This window comes from Mauremys reevesii, unplaced genomic scaffold, assembly GCF_016161935.1.
Source record: "Mauremys reevesii isolate NIE-2019 unplaced genomic scaffold, ASM1616193v1 Contig4, whole genome shotgun sequence".
Taxonomy (NCBI): domain Eukaryota; kingdom Metazoa; phylum Chordata; order Testudines; family Geoemydidae; genus Mauremys; species Mauremys reevesii.
The window spans coordinates 1,367,825-1,384,404 of NW_024100851.1; the positions used below are offsets into that span (position 1 = coordinate 1,367,825).

General features: G+C 51.1%; 2 non-coding genes across 2 annotated transcripts; both read left to right on the forward strand.

Moving 5' to 3' along the window:
• Positions 1-949: 949 nt before the first annotated feature.
• TRNAK-UUU lies at positions 950-1,022 on the forward strand. Its single transcript has one exon. It is a non-coding gene; the product is annotated as a tRNA-Lys (tRNA).
• A 3,875-nt stretch (positions 1,023-4,897) lies between these two features.
• TRNAV-AAC lies at positions 4,898-4,970 on the forward strand. Its single transcript has one exon. It is a non-coding gene; the product is annotated as a tRNA-Val (tRNA).
• Positions 4,971-16,580: the final 11,610 nt, after the last annotated feature.

Below are 16,580 nucleotides of genomic sequence, written 5' to 3' on the forward strand. Positions count from 1 at the left end.
AATCTTTTCACCTCGTATAGTCCGTGTTCCAGCTCAGGTGGTAGCTAGGGGATGTCTCATGACTGCAGCCATGTTTGTTCAGTTCCACCCCCTTATACAGCTTTGGTACAAGGCAGGAATCTTTTGTCTCTCTCCTGGGGAAAAGCCCCAGGTTTAAGATGGATTCCTGTACCAGGTGACATGATCACATGTCCTGTGAGACCCCCAAGCCTTCATTCTTCCTGGCCTGACTCACAGATGGTGCAGGACAGAGCCATCTCCAGTCAATTGTCCTGGTTAATGGGAGCCATCAAGAGTCCAAACCACTATTAATGGCCCACACTTTGCATCATTACAACAGGACCTCAGAGTTATAGTTCATATTTCTAGTTTCAGATTCAAGAATGATCAGTTCATACAAATAGGATGAACACACACAGTAGATTATAAGCTTTGTAATGATACCTTACAAGAGACCTTTTGCATGAAGCATAGTCCAGTCACTTTATATTCACACTCATTAGCATATTTTCATAAAATCCTATGGAGTGCAAGGTCACAGCAGGGAAAGGGTTTTACTGCGGCACCTGGGAGCAGTTGAGTTTCATGTTCAGGCTGTGGTATGAGTTCCTCCAGGTTTCTTGTAAGCACACAAGGACCTTAGCGGGTGCTCTCGATACAGGAATGGCCCCGACACGATAAAGTGATGGGAATTGCATTTTCCTTTTTTATTTCTGTATTTCCAATGACATTTCTGTTTGTGATTTCATTTTGCTTTGTATAACTGTGTTTTCTCAGGGATTTGATATTTAACTAAAAAAAGAATAAGGCCTCAGGGTGCCGGATGGAGGAGCAGGCTGGGGCTAGGACTGCTAAGAGAGCCAGAGTAGCAGGTTTTCTGTATTGTTTCCTGCCCTCATTTTCATGAGTAGTTTCTCTTCTGAGTGAAATTTGCTTCATTTACATGTAAGCCTGACTAGCTCAGCTGGCAGAGCATCAGACTTTTAATCTGAGGGTCCAGGGTTCAAGTCCCTGGTCAGGTAAAAAGGGGATAGTTCGCCACAAAAGGAAAGAAGGCATCTCTCCAAGATGTTATTTGACATCACCTTTTTCCCCAGGACTTGTTCTTTCCTAGGAAGGGCCATGTACTGCCCTGGACTGAAGGGGCAACTTCCTCACATGCCCACTGGCCTCTCAGTCAGGATTAAGAAAGGCCTCTGGGAGCTGCAGCAAACTGCTGCATGACAACTTGGTGAGCAAATGCAGGGCTGCCCGCACAGGGTCATACACACCAGAGCTCAGCAGAGGTCTGGGGGTTCCCTATTGGTCCCATGGTGTAAGGGCAGCACTCGGGACTTTGAATCCTGCAATCTGAGCTGAAGTCTCGGTGGGATCTGAGGACAATTCCTGTGCCACAAACCCTGCTGGGTCTTCCAAGGCTCTGTCTTGCTCTCTCAAAGGCCATGAAAGCCTGTCTTTTGCCCGCTAGCTGTTGTGACTTGAGCACAAGAGGGGACATTTGATCCAGAAGCCTGGCCGTGACTGGAGTCCTGTAGGTAGGGATGTGAGCTCCATTTCCTCTGAGTCCTGAAGCTGGGCTGCAGCCTGGCCTGGGAGGCAGCCCTATTGGTTGACCTACTGGCCCAAAGTCACTTGGGTGGTGTTGTCTTTCCCCAGGGATGCTGAAGGGCCTAAGGGAGGGAGGCTCAATACTCCCCCCTATCAGTCAGGGCGGAAGAGGAGGGCTACAAGAGTGGGCAGGTTGATGGCTGGGCCTTCTAGTGTTCGGCTGGGGATGAGGTGGGGAACGCGAACTGGGAGAAATGGTTGCTGGCCTGTGAGGAATGGCTCAGCCGGTGGCGTAAGGGGACCTTGTCATTAACCTCAGTCATGTGTTTCCCCCTGCTCCACGAATGCTGCTGAGACCGAACACGATGGCCTTCCACCTCTTGTGGGGCCATAGGACGTCCCTACCTAGCCAGGAGAAGTGCGGCTTTTCTGCTGTATTAGAAATGGTGGTTGGGCCTGGTGGGCTTTGAAGCCTTGTACGGCTCTACTGTTTTGTTTTTCAATTTTCAGTGGGTGGCTGAGCTGGAGGGCAGGACAGGCCCGAGGGGAATGGCAGGGTAACCATAAAGAACCCAACTGACTCTTCCGATATGGCCGTATTTTTTTTTACCCCACTGGGTGCAGCACCGGATATGGGATGGCCGATAGTGGCGGAAGGGGGAGGAGATTAGGAAGGCCCCCCCCGCCGTGTTCTTCTATTCCCACCTTACATCCTACAGGATTTTCAGTGGGTGGCTAGGTGGAAGGTACTTCCAGGATGGCTTCATCCGCAACCGTGGCCACCCTCACAGCAGTGGCAGCCACAGCAGCAAGCCCACCCCACCCCACTTCGGCTCAGTCTGAACACAGGTCAATGTACCACTGGGTGAGACAGGCCAATTTTAGGGAGCTTCCTCTGAAGGTGAGCAACTGTTCCCAGAACTTACTGACAAGAGCGTTAAAGTATTTGCAAATGTGCATGGCCGGCATGTGCAGAGCAAAGGTTGCCCGGGGCACTGTGTCAGGCTCTGGCACCGCTTGAGACAATGGACCATCTTCAGCCACCAGGCGACCCAGGATCTAAGGCAGGAATGGGGTGAGGAAGCAAGTCAAGCTGAGCAAGGCAGGCAAAAATTCATCTCACCTTCGTGGGCACTCGCAATGATACCCTTTTTGTGTGCCAGGGCTGACAAAAACATCCCAGACAGGCCAAAAAAGCAGCAGGGGTATTCTATCTGCTACCCAAGATCCATAAACCTGGAAATCCTGGATGCCCCATCATTTCAGGCAATGGCACCCTGACAGCAGGATTGTCTGGCTGTGTAGACTCCCTCCTCAGGCACTATGCTACCAGCACTCCCAGCTATCTTCGAGACACCACTGACTTCCTGAGGAAACTACAATCCATTGGTGATCTTCCAGAAAACACCATCCTGGCCACTATGGATGTGGAAGGCCTCTACACCAACGTTCCACACAAAGATGGACTACAAGCCATCAGGAACAGTATCCCCGATAATGTCAGGGCAAACCTGGTGGCTGAACTTTGTGACTTTGTCCTCACCCATAACTATTTCACATTTGGGGACAATGTATACCTTCAAGTCAGGGGCACTGCTATGGGTACCCGCATGGCCCCACAGTATGCCAACATTTTTATGGCTGACTTAGAACAACGCTTCCTCAGCTCTCATCCTCTAATGCCCCTACTCTACTTGCGCTACACTGATGACATCTTCATCATCTGGACCCATGGAAACGAAAACCCCTGAGGAATTCCACCATGATTTCAACAATTTCCATCCCACCATCAACCTCAGCCTGGACCAGTCCACACCAGAGATCCACTTCCTGGACACAACTGTGCTAATAAGCGATGGTCACATAAACACCACCCTATACCATAAACCTACTGACCATTATACTTACCTACATGCCTCCAGCTTTCACCCAGACCACATCACACAATCCATTGTCTACAGCCAAGCTCTAAGATACAATCATATATGCTCCAAACCCTCAGAGAGACAAACACCTACAAGATGTCTATCAAGCATTCTTACAACTACAGTACCCACCAGTTGAAGTGAAGAAACAGATTGACAGAGCCAGAAGAGTACCCAGAAGTCACCTACTACAGGACAGGCCCAACAAAGAAAGTAACAGAACACTACTAGCCGTCACCATCAGCCCCCAACTGAAACCTCTTCAGCGCATCATCAAGGATCTACAACCTATCCTGAAGGACGATCCCTCACTCTCACAGATCTTGGGAGACAGGCCAGTCCTTGCTTACAGACAGCTCCCCAACCTGAAGCAAATACTTACCGGCAACCACACAACAAAAACACTAACCCAAGAACCTATCCTTGCAACAAAGCCCAATGTCATCTCTGTCCACATATCTATTCAGGGAACACCATCATAGGACCTAATCACTTCAGCCACACTATCAGAGGCTCGTTCACCTGCACAGCTACCAATGTGATATATGCCATCATGTACCAGCAATGCCCCTCTGCCATGTACATTGGCCAAACCAGACAGTCTCCACGTAAAATAATAAATGGACACAAATCACATGTCAAGAATTATAACATTCAAAAACCAGTTGGAGAACACTTCAATCTCCTGGTCACGCATTTACAGACCTAAAAGTCGCAATATTACAACGAAAAACCTTCAACAACAGACTTCCACGAGAGACTGCTGAATTGGAATTAATTTGCAAACTGGAGACCATTAAATTAGGCTTGAATAAAGACTGGGAGTGGATGGGTCATTACACAAAGTCAAACTATTTCTCCATATTTATATGTCCCCCTACTGTTACTCACATCTTCCAGTCAACTGTTGGTAATGGGCCATCCTGATTATCACTACAAAAGGTTTTTTTCTCCTGCTGATAATAACTCACCTTAACTGTTCACTCTCGTTATAGTGTGTATGGCAACACCCATTTTTTTTCATGTTCTCTGTGTATATATATATCTTCCTGCTGTATTTCCACTGCATGTATCCAATGAAGTGGGTTTTAGCCCACAAAAGCTTATGCTCAAATAAAATTGTTAGTCTCTAAGGTGCCACAAGTACTCCTCTTTCTTTTTGCAGATAAATTAATGGAGGATAAGTCCATGAATTGCTATTAGCTAGGCTGGGTAAGGAATGGTGTCCCTAGCCTCTGTTTATCAGAGGGTTGAGATGGATGGTAGGAGAGAAATCACTTGATCATTACCTGTTCAGTCCCTCTGGGGTACCTGGCATTGGCCACTGTTGGCAGATAGGATGTGGGGTTGGATGGACTTTTGGTCTGACCCAGTATGGCCATTCTTATGTACTTATGAAGGGAGGGGTAAAACCCTGCGACAGAGTTTCTGTAGTGTAGTGGTTATCATGTTTGCTTAACACGCAAAAGGTCCCTGGTTCGAAACCAGGCAGAAACACAATGGCTTAATTTTCCCAGCTCCTAGTGGCCTATCCCAGCTGTTGTAGGAGCAGCAGTGATTTCTATGCGCAGAAGGTCTGTTATACTTCCCCCGCTCCCACTTTTGTCTCCTCTCCCTCTCTGAATGCCTGTGAAGTGGCTTTCCCCCTCCCGCTCCCCCCTGGAATGCTCCTGGGATGAATGTTCTGGTTGAAGAGCAGAAGAGCTTCCAGGTAGACAAGGTGTCTGGGACTCTAATTAGGCAGCACTCACACACCCAGAGCATGGACACTGCCCAAGGTGGAGTGTGACCAACCAGATGCAGCCAAGTCATCTCTAGTCGCAGGCCATGAGGTGCAGGCCCTTAAAAGGGGAAGGGCCCTGTGCTCAGGAGAGCACTCACAAGCTTGTACCTCCAGTGAATGCCCTTTGCCCGGACCGCCTGGCCAGTGGTTCTCCGCGTTGTATTTCATTGTGACTCAGGAAGACTTACCTTCATTGTACCGTCCATAGCTGCGCTGTGGGACACTTACCTTGCAGAATCCTGACATCTCCAGTGCTGTGCCAGTCCTGGGAGCGTGAGTATGCGAGTGTGAGTGTGACACCCCCCCCCCCCCGCTTCTTCTTTTGAGCTTAGCTGTCAGTATAATAAACGTGCTGCTTTCTGCCAAACTCTGTTGGGTCATTAGTCCTCCCTACGCTGACTAGCTGGCCCAATTTTGGGTAACACCTGCGATAACCCCAACCCCTGCAGGATAGAGGGTGGTGAAATGAGCTGAGAAAAAGCCTTGGCATCAGCAGGGGAAAGCTAGAGGACCTTGGCCAGTCACCCTTTGAAGCCTTGTGGCTTGGTCTCCTCTGCCCTGGGAGGTTGGCCTATGGCGGCCGGCTCTTCCTGCTGCCTCCTCTGTGTGACTTGCCAAAGGAGGGAGTGAGGCGGGAATGGGGCAAAAGAGGAAAGTCGAGCTGAGGAAGGCAGGGCAGAAGCTAAGTGTCTCAGGGTGGCTACGTGGGGTTAGTAAAGCACCACCATTCGTTCTGCAAAGCCTGGGGAGGTGCGGTTGGCTCCTGGGAGGTAGAATCCTGTGCCTGCCTCTTGGCTTCCCAGCGATGGCTACTTGCAGCCCAGGAGAAGAAGGATGGTTCTGGGTGAAAGGAAGACAAGCAAAGCTCTGGGAGGAAATTTGGGTGCGGGGTGCAGGCTCTGTGCTGGGGGAGGGGGTTGGGGTGCAGGAGGGGTGGCACTTACCCCGGGCACTGCAGCTCCCAAAGTGAGTGGTACACACAACCCTCCGGCAGCAGGTCCTAGGTGGGCAGGGCCAGGGGGTCTCCGTGTGCCACTGCCTGCAGGCGCCGCCCCCAGAGCTCCCATTGGCTGCAGTTCCTGGCCAATGGGAGCTGCGGAGTTGGTACTCGGAGGAGAGGCAGTGAATGGAGACACTCCCCCCACCCCAGGGGATGCTGGGACATGCCGGCCATTTCTGGGAGTGGCACGGAGGGACGGAGGCAGAGTGGGCAGGGAGCCACCTCAGTGCTGCTGGCACATCTCTGCACACCCATGGGGGGAGGGGAGCAGAGGGCCTCCATGTGCTGCCTGGGGTAGGGGCAGTGCACAGAGCTGCCTCCCCTCCCGGGTCTATTACAGGAGTGGGTGGGTGGGGTCTTTTGGCCTGCAAGGTGCAGCAGGTCGGACTAGATGATCACACTGGTCCCTTCTGACCTTAAAGGCTCTGAGTCTAAAAGGGAGAGGGAAGTAAAGATTTAAAAAAAAATAAAATAAAAACATTGTAATACCAGGATAACTCCAACAGCTCATTGTACAGTCCTGCCCCTTTCTTCCTTCATTGTGTGTTGAATGACCTGCAGGACATCGATTCTCTCATTCCCTTGATAAACTGATACAATGTGATTGAAATTAAACCAATTCTCAGGGGAGAAAGCATCGTATCTCTGCTTTGGCTGGGAATTGAACCCACATCAACTGCTTGGAAAGCAGCTATGCTCACTACTATACCACCAATGCATCTGGCAAAAATGCCACTTATGCTTGCCCAATGAGGCTAGAGCAGCATTGAGGAGATTTTCTGCTTGTTAAAATATACTGGATTCTCATCACTAAAAAAAAACCCACCTCCATCTTCACTTGGGTTTGAACAATCAGCCTTTCAATTAGCCACCAAAGTTGTTAATCACAGGGTATGTCTACACTACGGGATTATTCCAATTTTACAGAAACCAGTTTTTGGAAACAGATTGTATAAAGTCGAGTGCACGTGGCCACACTAAGCACATTAATTCAGTGGTGTGCGTCCATGTACCGAGGCTAACGTCGATTTCCGGAGAGTTGCACTGTGGGTAGCTATCCCGTAGCTATCCCGTAGTTCCCACAGTCTCCCCGGCCCATTGGAATTCTGGGTTGGGATCCCAATGCCTGATGGGGCAAAAACAGTGTCGTGAGTGATTCTGGGTAAATGTCGTCAGTCAATCCTCCCTCCGTGAAAGCAACGGCAGACAATCATTTCGCGCCCTTTTCCCTGGATTGCCCAGGTACACGCCATAGCACGGCAACCATGGAGCCCGTTCAGCCTTTTTTCACTGTCACCGTATGTCTACTGGATGCTGCTGTCAGACGCGGTACTGCAGCGCTACACAGCAGCATCCCCTTGCCTTTTGCAAGTTAGCAAAGATGGTTACCAGCCATACTGTCCCGTCTGCTGCTTTGCAAGTTGACAATGACAGTTGCCAGTTATACTGTATCATTTACTGCTGTCATGGGTGCTCCTGGCTGGCCTTGGTGAGGTTGGCTGGGGGCATATGGACAAAAATGGGAATGACTCCCCAGGTCATTCCCTTCTTTAAGTTTTGTCTAAAGGGAGAGTCAGTTCTATCAGGCAAGCCTACAAAAGAACCAGAGAAGCAAATGGCCGTTCCAGGTCAGAGCCCCAGACATCCCACAGAAATGATGAGCTGCATGCCATTCTAGGGGGTGCCCCTGCAACAACCCCACCCATTGCTTCCCTCCTCCCCCACCCTTCCTGGGCTACCGTGGCAGTTATCCCCCCATTTGTGTCATGAAGTAATTAAGAATGCATGAATTTGAAACAACACTGACTTCATTGCCTGTGCAAGTAGAGCTCAAAGGGGGAGAGGAAGGCAGCCTCCAGCTGCTATGATATTCCAGGCAGGACTGAATCTCCATTAGACAAAGCTTAAAGAAGAGAATGACCTGGGAGTCATTCCCATTTTTGCCCAGGCGCCCCCAGGCGACCTCACTGAGGCTAGCCAGGAGCACTCACTGGACAATGATGATAGATACCAGTCTTACTGTACCATCTAGGGAAGGGAAGGGAAGGGAAGGGGATGCTGCTGTGTAGCACTGCAGCACCGCGTCTGACAGTAACATCCAGTAGACATAACGTGACATTGAAAAAAGGCAAGAAATGATTTTTTTCCCTTTGATTTCACGGGGGGAGTGTGGGGATGACATATACCCTGAACCACCTGCAACAATGTTTTTGACCCTTCAGGCTTTGGGAAATCAGCCAAGAATTCAAATGGTTTTCGGAGAGGGCGGGAACTGTGGGATAGCTACAGTCGTCAGTTGCCCCTCCCTCCGTGAGCGTCCATTTCATTCTTTGGCTTTCTGGTACGCTTGTCTCAGCTCCTTAAGTTTCAGCACTGTGTTGAGTCCCTGTTGTGGCCTCTGTCTATCATGGCCTTGGAGATTTTTTCAAATGCTTTGGCATTTTGTCTTTTGGAACAGAGTTCTGATAGAACGGATTCAGCTCCCCATACAAAGATCAGCTTCAGTATCTCCCCTACAGTCAATGCTGGAGCTCTTTTTGGATTCTGGGACTGCATGGTCACCTGTGCTGATCGGCGCTCCATGCTGGGCAAACAGGAAATGAAATTCAAAAGTTCGCAGGGCTTTTCCTGTCTACCTGGCCAGTGCATCCGAGTTCAGATTGCTGTCCAGAGCGGTCACAATGGTGCACTGTGGGATAGCGCCCGGATGCCAATACTGTCTAATTGCGGCCACACTAACCCTAATCTGACAGGGCAATACCGATTTCAGCGCTACTCCCCTCGTCGGGGAGGAGTACAGATATCAGTATTAAGAGCCCTTTATATCGATATAAAGGGCTTCGTTGTGTGGAGGGGTGCAAGGTTAATGTGATTTAACGCTGCTAAATTCGATATAAACTCGTAGTGTTGACCTGGTGAGGCTAATCATCTAGTGCAACAAGCTCCGCAAGAGACGTGGTTAATTCTCCATCACTGCCCTGTGTAAATCAAGACCGCAACTCTTGCTGCAAGACACCTGGTGTGTGGGTGTCCCTGTTCCCCCTTCAGAACCTCTGGTACATGGTGCTTCCCTCCTCCCAGTTCAAGATCCCCATCATGTGGGTGCTCCCATCCAGGATCTCCGGTGGGTGTCTGTCCCCCACCCCATGAACTAGCTCCCGTGTGTGGTTTCCCCTGCCTGCCCCCATCTGGGATCTGTGGGTGTCTCTGTTCCCCTTTTCAAGATCCATGTGGCAAGGGGGCATCCCTCCCCCCAATTCAGAATCCGCAGCGTGTGGGTGCTCCCATCCCCCGCTCCAGGCTCTGCGGGGGGTGTCTGTATAAAAAGAGACTGTGTCTCACTGTCTTGCCCAGGTTATGCTGCAGGGGCTATTCACAGGCACGATCCCACTACTGATCAGCACGGGAGTTTTGACCTGCTCCGTTTCCGACCTGGGCCGGTTCACCCCTCCTTAGGCAACCTGGGGACCCCAAGCTTCCCCAGGATCACCATATTGATGCTGAACTTAGTGTGGACACCCAATCGGCACAGCCTCCTGCAGCCCAGAACTCCTGAGCTCAAGCGATCCACCAGCCTCAGCCTCCCCAGGCGCTGGGATCACAGGCACCAGCCACGGAGCCCGGCTTGTTTTGCAGTTTGGCAGCTGGAGCTTTAAACTCTGCTTGTGAGCTCTGTGCCTTGGCCAGACGGGGACAGCCTGGAACTGGGAAATGCTCCTGCTTCCCCCGCCCCCGCCTCATGTCGAGCTGCAGGCGCCGCTGTCCTCCCAGGTAAGATCCCGGATGTTTCGGTGCCCCCCATCCCCGGTCCAGGAACCCAGGTGTCCGGGTACCTCTGCCCCCCCTACAAGATCCTGGGTGTGTGGGTGCCACTCTCCCCCCCAGTAGATCTCTGGTGGGTGGGTCCCCAGGGTGTGAGTGCTCCCATCCCCCGATACAGGCTGGGGGGGGGTATAACTGGCTCTCCCTGTCCTGCCCAGGCGGTGCTACAGCAGCTGTTCACAGCGGCAGCAACCCCACTGTCACCCTGCAGCTTTAACCTGCTCCAGGGGTGACCTGCTTCACCCTCCTGTGGGAGCCCGGGGACCCCGAACCGCCCAGAATCACCTGATTGATGCTGAGTTTAGCACAGACACCGGCTCAGCCTGGCAGGGAGCTGCCCTGAGCCCTGACAATCAGCTTCCCTCCGCCTCCTGCTGCACAGCGAGGGTCCCACGCGAGAGGCTTCGTGCCCAGTTTGTGCAGGAGCGTCCCAGGCTCCAGCTGTAAACTCTGCTGGTCAGTTCTAATCTTTGGCCACACGGGGGCGGCACTAACGGTCCCATCTAAACGCTGTTTGCGTTCGGCCCTTCGGATCGCAGATTGTAACCCGCGGGCAGATCTCTGAGTGCAGCCAAATCCCTCCCCAAACTGAACATTGAAGCAGCAGCTCCCATTGGAAAGATCAGGATTTTTGCCTTTAAAAACAAGGGAAATGTCTCCAGCGAGAGACTGAAGAAGCTCAATTGATTTCATTGACTGGAGGTTAAGAGGCGATTTAATCACTGGTTTAAATACGTTTTACAAATTCCCAGAGGGGGGGATATGTGATTTAAAGGGTTCTTTAATTCACCAGACAAACACTGAACAAGACCCCTTGGCTTGTAGTCGATGTCAGAAAATCCCAACTGGAAATGACTGTTTTTTAACCGTGAGGCTAATTATCTAGTGGAACAAGCTCCGCAAGGGAGGTGGTAAATTCCCCATCACTTGCAGCTTGTAAATCAAGACCGCAGCTCTTGCTGCAAGACACCTGGTGTGTGGGTGTCCCTGTTCTGTGTTTTGGGATCCCTGGTACATGGTGCCTCCCTCCCACCAGTTCAGGATCCCGACAATGGGTGCTCCCATCCCCCCACCCAGGCTCTGCGGGGGTGGGGAGTGTATAAAAAGAGACTGTGTCTCACTGTCTTGCCCAGGCTACGCTACAGGGGCTATTCACAGGCGCGACCCCACTACTGATCAGCACGGGAGTTTTGACCTGCTCCATTTCCAACCTGGGCCGGTTCACCCCTCCTTAGGCAACCTGGGGACCCCAAGCTTCCCCGGGATCACCATGTTGATGCCGAGCTTAGTGCGGACACCTGATCAGCACAGCCCTCTGACCAGGCCAGAGAGAGCAGCAGGTTTCCCCTATTGTTTCCCGCGCTTGTTTTCTTGACTAGTTTCTCCTCTGCACCAACTTGCTCTTTTGCTTTGTGAGCCTGGCTAGCTCAGTTGGCAGAGTATCACACTTTTAATCTGAGTGTCCAGGTTTCAAGTCCTTGGTCAGGTGATAAACTGCTCACCAAGATCTTAAAATATCTTGCTGGAGTCCTCTTTGATGTTTCTTTTTCTCTGCAGGATTTTCCCTTTCCTCAGAAGGGCCTTTTTGTGTTGGGTTTGAAGGGGCAACTTCCTGACAGCCCCTCTGTCCTTGCAGCCTGGAGGAATAAAGCCTCTGGGCATAGAGCATGTTCCTTCCCTGCACACACACACACACACACACATACAAACACACAGAATATCCCTAAGGAATTAGAATCACCTGCTGCCTTCCTCTGTCCTGCTGGATCCCCAAATGAAGATGCTCTTCAGCCTAAACCCATGTCCCCTCTTTTCCCAGTGCCCCTCAGACCCAACCCTCAGTCCCTCCTATGCTCACTGCTCCTCACTCCCAACCAGAGCCTGCTCCTCTTCACCCTTCTCCTCTGTCCCAACCCACAGCCCCCTCCTATTCCCAGTGCCCCTCAATCCCAACCCACAGGCCCCCTCCTCCTCATGCTGCTCCTCAATCCCAACCCACGGTGCCCTCCTATTCCCAGTGCCCCTCAATCCCAACCCACGGCTCCCTCCTTCCCTCCAGCAGCAGGTGCTTCAGACCCCCTCAGGAAGATTTTCTTGCAAGGTTTCGTGTATGAGTCTGCATGTGGATTTTACAGTATGTTGGAAATAGCTTGGGTTGCTTGCCGAAATGATCACTTGTGGCTGGTGTTGGATTCCCAGTCTCCATGTTATAGGGAGTAAAGGGTTGTTATCCTTGTTGTGTGAATTGAGGGCAGCACAACTGTGCTTGGCAGCCCCAGAGTGAGGGACTCACTTTCAATTCAATAGCACTTGCTAGGCAGGGGACACGGGTTCCAAAGCCAAGTGGGCTGGGGTCTGGGTCCCAGTGCTAAAATTTAGGTGTTAGACCAACGTTAGGAGAGGGTGGCTGTAGAGGGATGAGTGAGTCCCTAGACAACATAGTGAGTACAGAGCCTTCTTATTTTCCCCCTTTTCCACCCAGGATGGCAGGTGAACTCTACAGAGGCACCTCGGAGCTTGCTCTGACTAAGGACAACAGCTGTGAGTGGGGTGCAGAGAGGGGATGGCTCATGTTAAAGGACTTTTGTTTGCTGGACTTACGAATCGTAGGGAGAAGGACACTGTCCAGCTTATTTGGGGGGTGGGTCTTTCCCTCGTGGTTTATGTTTATGTGTTGGGGTTGCTGACGTGACTTCTGCTAACCCTGGGCTTACATTGCAGTGTAGACATACCCTGAGAGGGCATCTAGACTGTGATAAAATCCCTGTGGCCCAGCTGGCCTGGATGGTCTGATTTGGGCTCCTGGGGCTCATACTGGAGCCCAGGCTCGGAGACCCTCACCCCTCGTGGGGTCTTGGAGGCTGGGCTGAAGCCCAAGTGTCTACACTGTAATTTTATAACCCTGCAGCACAAGCCCCACAAGCCTGAATCAACTGACCCAGGGTTTGAGAATAGTGACTTGGGTGTGTTAATGGCAGTGTAGACATAATGCTGGGCTATGTCCACACTGCAATGAAACACCCACGGCTGCCCCGTGCCAGTGCAGGCTCCCGGGACTTGCGCTGCGTGGTGGTAAATTTTCACTGTAGTCATCTCGGCTCTAGCTCAATACTGGGCTCTGGGACCCCACAAGGTTGGGAAGGAGTTTAGCAAGCGAAAAAGGTAAAATGGCAGTGGAGTATTACCCTGGACTCAACGGCATTTCTCCATTGGTCTGTCTGCTAATCCAGGATTCTGTCTGGGGGGCAGAGGTACCCGGACAGCTGGGCGGGGGAAGGGGGCACCGGAACATCCGGGATCTTATCTGGGACGACAGCGGCGCCTGCAGCTCAACACATGAGATGGGGGCGGGGGAAGCAGGAGCATTTCCCAGTTCCAGGCTGTCCCCGTCTGGCCAAGGCACAGAGCTCACAAGCAGAGTTTAAAGCTCCAGCTGCCAGGTTGTGAAACAAGCTGGGCTCTGTGGCTGGTGCCTGTGATCCCAGCGCCTGGGGAGGCTGAGACTGGTGGATCGCTTGAGCTCAGGAGTTCTGGGCTACAGAGGGTTGTGCCAATCAGGTGTCCACACTAAGTTTGGCACCAATATGGTGGTCCCGGGGAAGCTTGGGATCCGCAGGCTGTCTAAGGAGGGGTGAACCGGCCCAGGTCGGAAACGGAGCAGGTCAAAACTCCCATGCTGATCAGTAGTGGGATCGCACCTGTGAATAGCCCCTGCAGCATAGCCTGTGTGAGACACAGTCTCTTTTTATACATACACCCCCTGCAGAGCCTGGATGGGGGGATGGGAGCACCCACACGCTGGGGATTCTGATTTGGGGGGAGGGATGCACCCAAGCAACACGGATCTTGAAAAGGGGAACAGAGACACCCACAGATCCCGGATGGGGGCAGGCAGGGGAAACCACACACTGAAGCTAGTTCATGGGGTGGGGGACAGAGACACCCACCGGGGATCCTGGATGGGAGCACCCACGTGATGGGGATCTTGAACTGGGAGGAGGGAAGCACCATGTACCAGAGGTTCTGAAGGGGGAACAGGGACACCCACACACCAGGTGTCTTGCAGCAAGAGCTGCCGTCTTCATTTACACAGAGCAGTGATGGGGAATTAACCACGTCCCTTGCAGAGCTTGTTCCACTAGATAATTAGCCTCACGGTTAAAAAATGGTAATTTCCAGTTGGCATTTTGTGACATTGACTGCAAACCAATGGGGTCGTGTTCAACCTTTATCTGGTGAATTAAAGAACCCTTTCAAATCAGATATTCCCCCCTCTGGGAATTTTTAAAACTGTGTATTTAAAAACAGTGATTAAATCCCCTCTTAACCTCCAGTCAATGAAATCTATTGCGCTTCTTCAATCTCTCGCTGTAGACAGAAGAGAACAATGCACATTTTCCTTGTTTTTAAAGGCAAAAATCCTGATCTTTCCAAGGGGATCTTCTGCTTCAACTGTCAGTTTGGGGAAGGATTTGGCTTCCTGGGTTATAATCTGCCTGCTGGGTTATAATCTGCAGTCTGGTAGCTAAGCCATAGTACCTGCTATTATTTAAAGTATCATGTTTGCCCACACCTGACTCCCTGCCATCCCCACTGGGGCCTGAACACGCTTTGCTTGTGTTTGGATTCTGCAAAGCAGAGGAGCAGGTGAGGTTTTCCTTGCAAGCTGTGTGTGTGTGTGTGTGTGTGTGTGTGTGTGTGTGTGTGTGTGTGTGTGTGTGTGTGTGTGTGTGTGTGTGTGTGTGTGTGTGTGTGTGTGTGTGTGTGTGTGTGTGTGTGTGTGTGTGTGTGTGTGTGTGTGTGTGTGTGTGTGTGTGTGTGTGTGTGTGTGTGTGTGTGTGTGTGTGTGTGTGAATCTTTGGCCAGGTCTGCACTACAAAGTTGTTTCAGCATCATTATATTGCTCAGGTGTGTGAAGAACACACAACGCTCCCTCGGTCGGCAGCTTGTGGCTGGTGCACACACTGCAATGCCACGTCTGGCGACAAAACTGCCCTGTTTTGGTGACAAAATAAAACCACCTCGACGAGAGGCCTAGAGCTTTTTGCAGCAAATTTAAAGTGACAAATTGTCAGTGTAAATGCTGCTGGTCATTATACCACCATAACTGGTCTCCACCAGTATCCCACTATGCCTGCCGTGAACTCGCCTGCCCTGCATTCCTGCTACAGAGGCTGGGTCCCTCCCCTTTCATAGTTCCAGAAAGTTCTGACTGCTGAGCTGTTATCTACACTGGGATTACGTTTATATAACGGCATTGCCAGCCTAGATAATGTAATTACACCAACCTAATTTTGTAGTGTAGACCTGTCCAAAGAATCACACACACACCTTGGGAGCAAAACGTCACCTGCTCCTCTGCTTTACAGAATCCAAACATGAGCAAAGCTTGTCAGGGCCCAGTGGGGATTGGCAGAAAATCAGGTGTGGGCAAACATGATACTTTAAATAATAGCAGGTACCATGGCTTAGCTGGTTAAAACCTTTGTTTGGAAGCAGGAGATCCTCGTTGAACTCCCAGTGGTACCTTGAGGAGTGGCTTTTGTGGCACCTGGTATTGGCTACTGTCAGAAGACAAGATTCAGAGCTAGATGGACCTATGGCTTAAATTACACTCACAGGCACTGATAATAGAGTTACTGAAAGTTTGGGTGTTAAGAGCTGACAGGTCAGTGGTCCAGTTCCCTCAATGTGGTTTTACCGTTTCCACTTGCTAAACTCCCTCCCAACCTCTATAAAATTACAGTGCAGACATATGGGCTTGAGCCCAATCTCTGAGGCTCCATGAGGGTTTCTGAACCCAGGCTTCAGTGTGAACACAAATATCTGCACCACAGTTTTTAGCCCCTCAGCTTTAGCTCCAGGAGCCCAAGTCAGATGACCCAGGCCAGCCCTGCTGCCATCTTTATCCCAGGAGAGATGGACTCTAAGGGTACGTCTCCACTGCAATGGAAGCCCAGGTGTGGCACGCTGTGCTCAAAGCAGCACCCTGCAAGCCCCATATTCACCACTCTCATATAATGATGAGATGGTTTGTACAAAGTCTGCCTGGTGAGGTGTCATTTCAAAAGTCTTGATCTGTTGAACATTAATATCGTGTTGGATTGTGTGTGCTCGCATTGGTTGGGAAGTTATGAAGTTTTGCTCTGTGTGTGTTACTGGGATATGTTATGAGGTTGGGAAATGTCCCCACCAGCCTTTCAGGTGTGACAATGGAGGAGCCGGACTCGCTGCTGGCCCATTGACGGGATCCACACTCCCAAGGACTAGCCCAGGAACCATGTACAATGCAGACTTCTCTGAGATAGCACAGCAACAATGGACACTGCTTGACTCACATGGTAACAAAGGAGCTTCCTAGCAAGTTTGAAGAAACTATGAAAGAGGGGAAGAGACATCATGACTTGGCCTCTCTCCCCCACAACTCAGCAGGTGGAAACACACCTGGAGGACAAAGACTGAACTGATTCAGAAATCAGAAGAGAATAATAACAATAATACT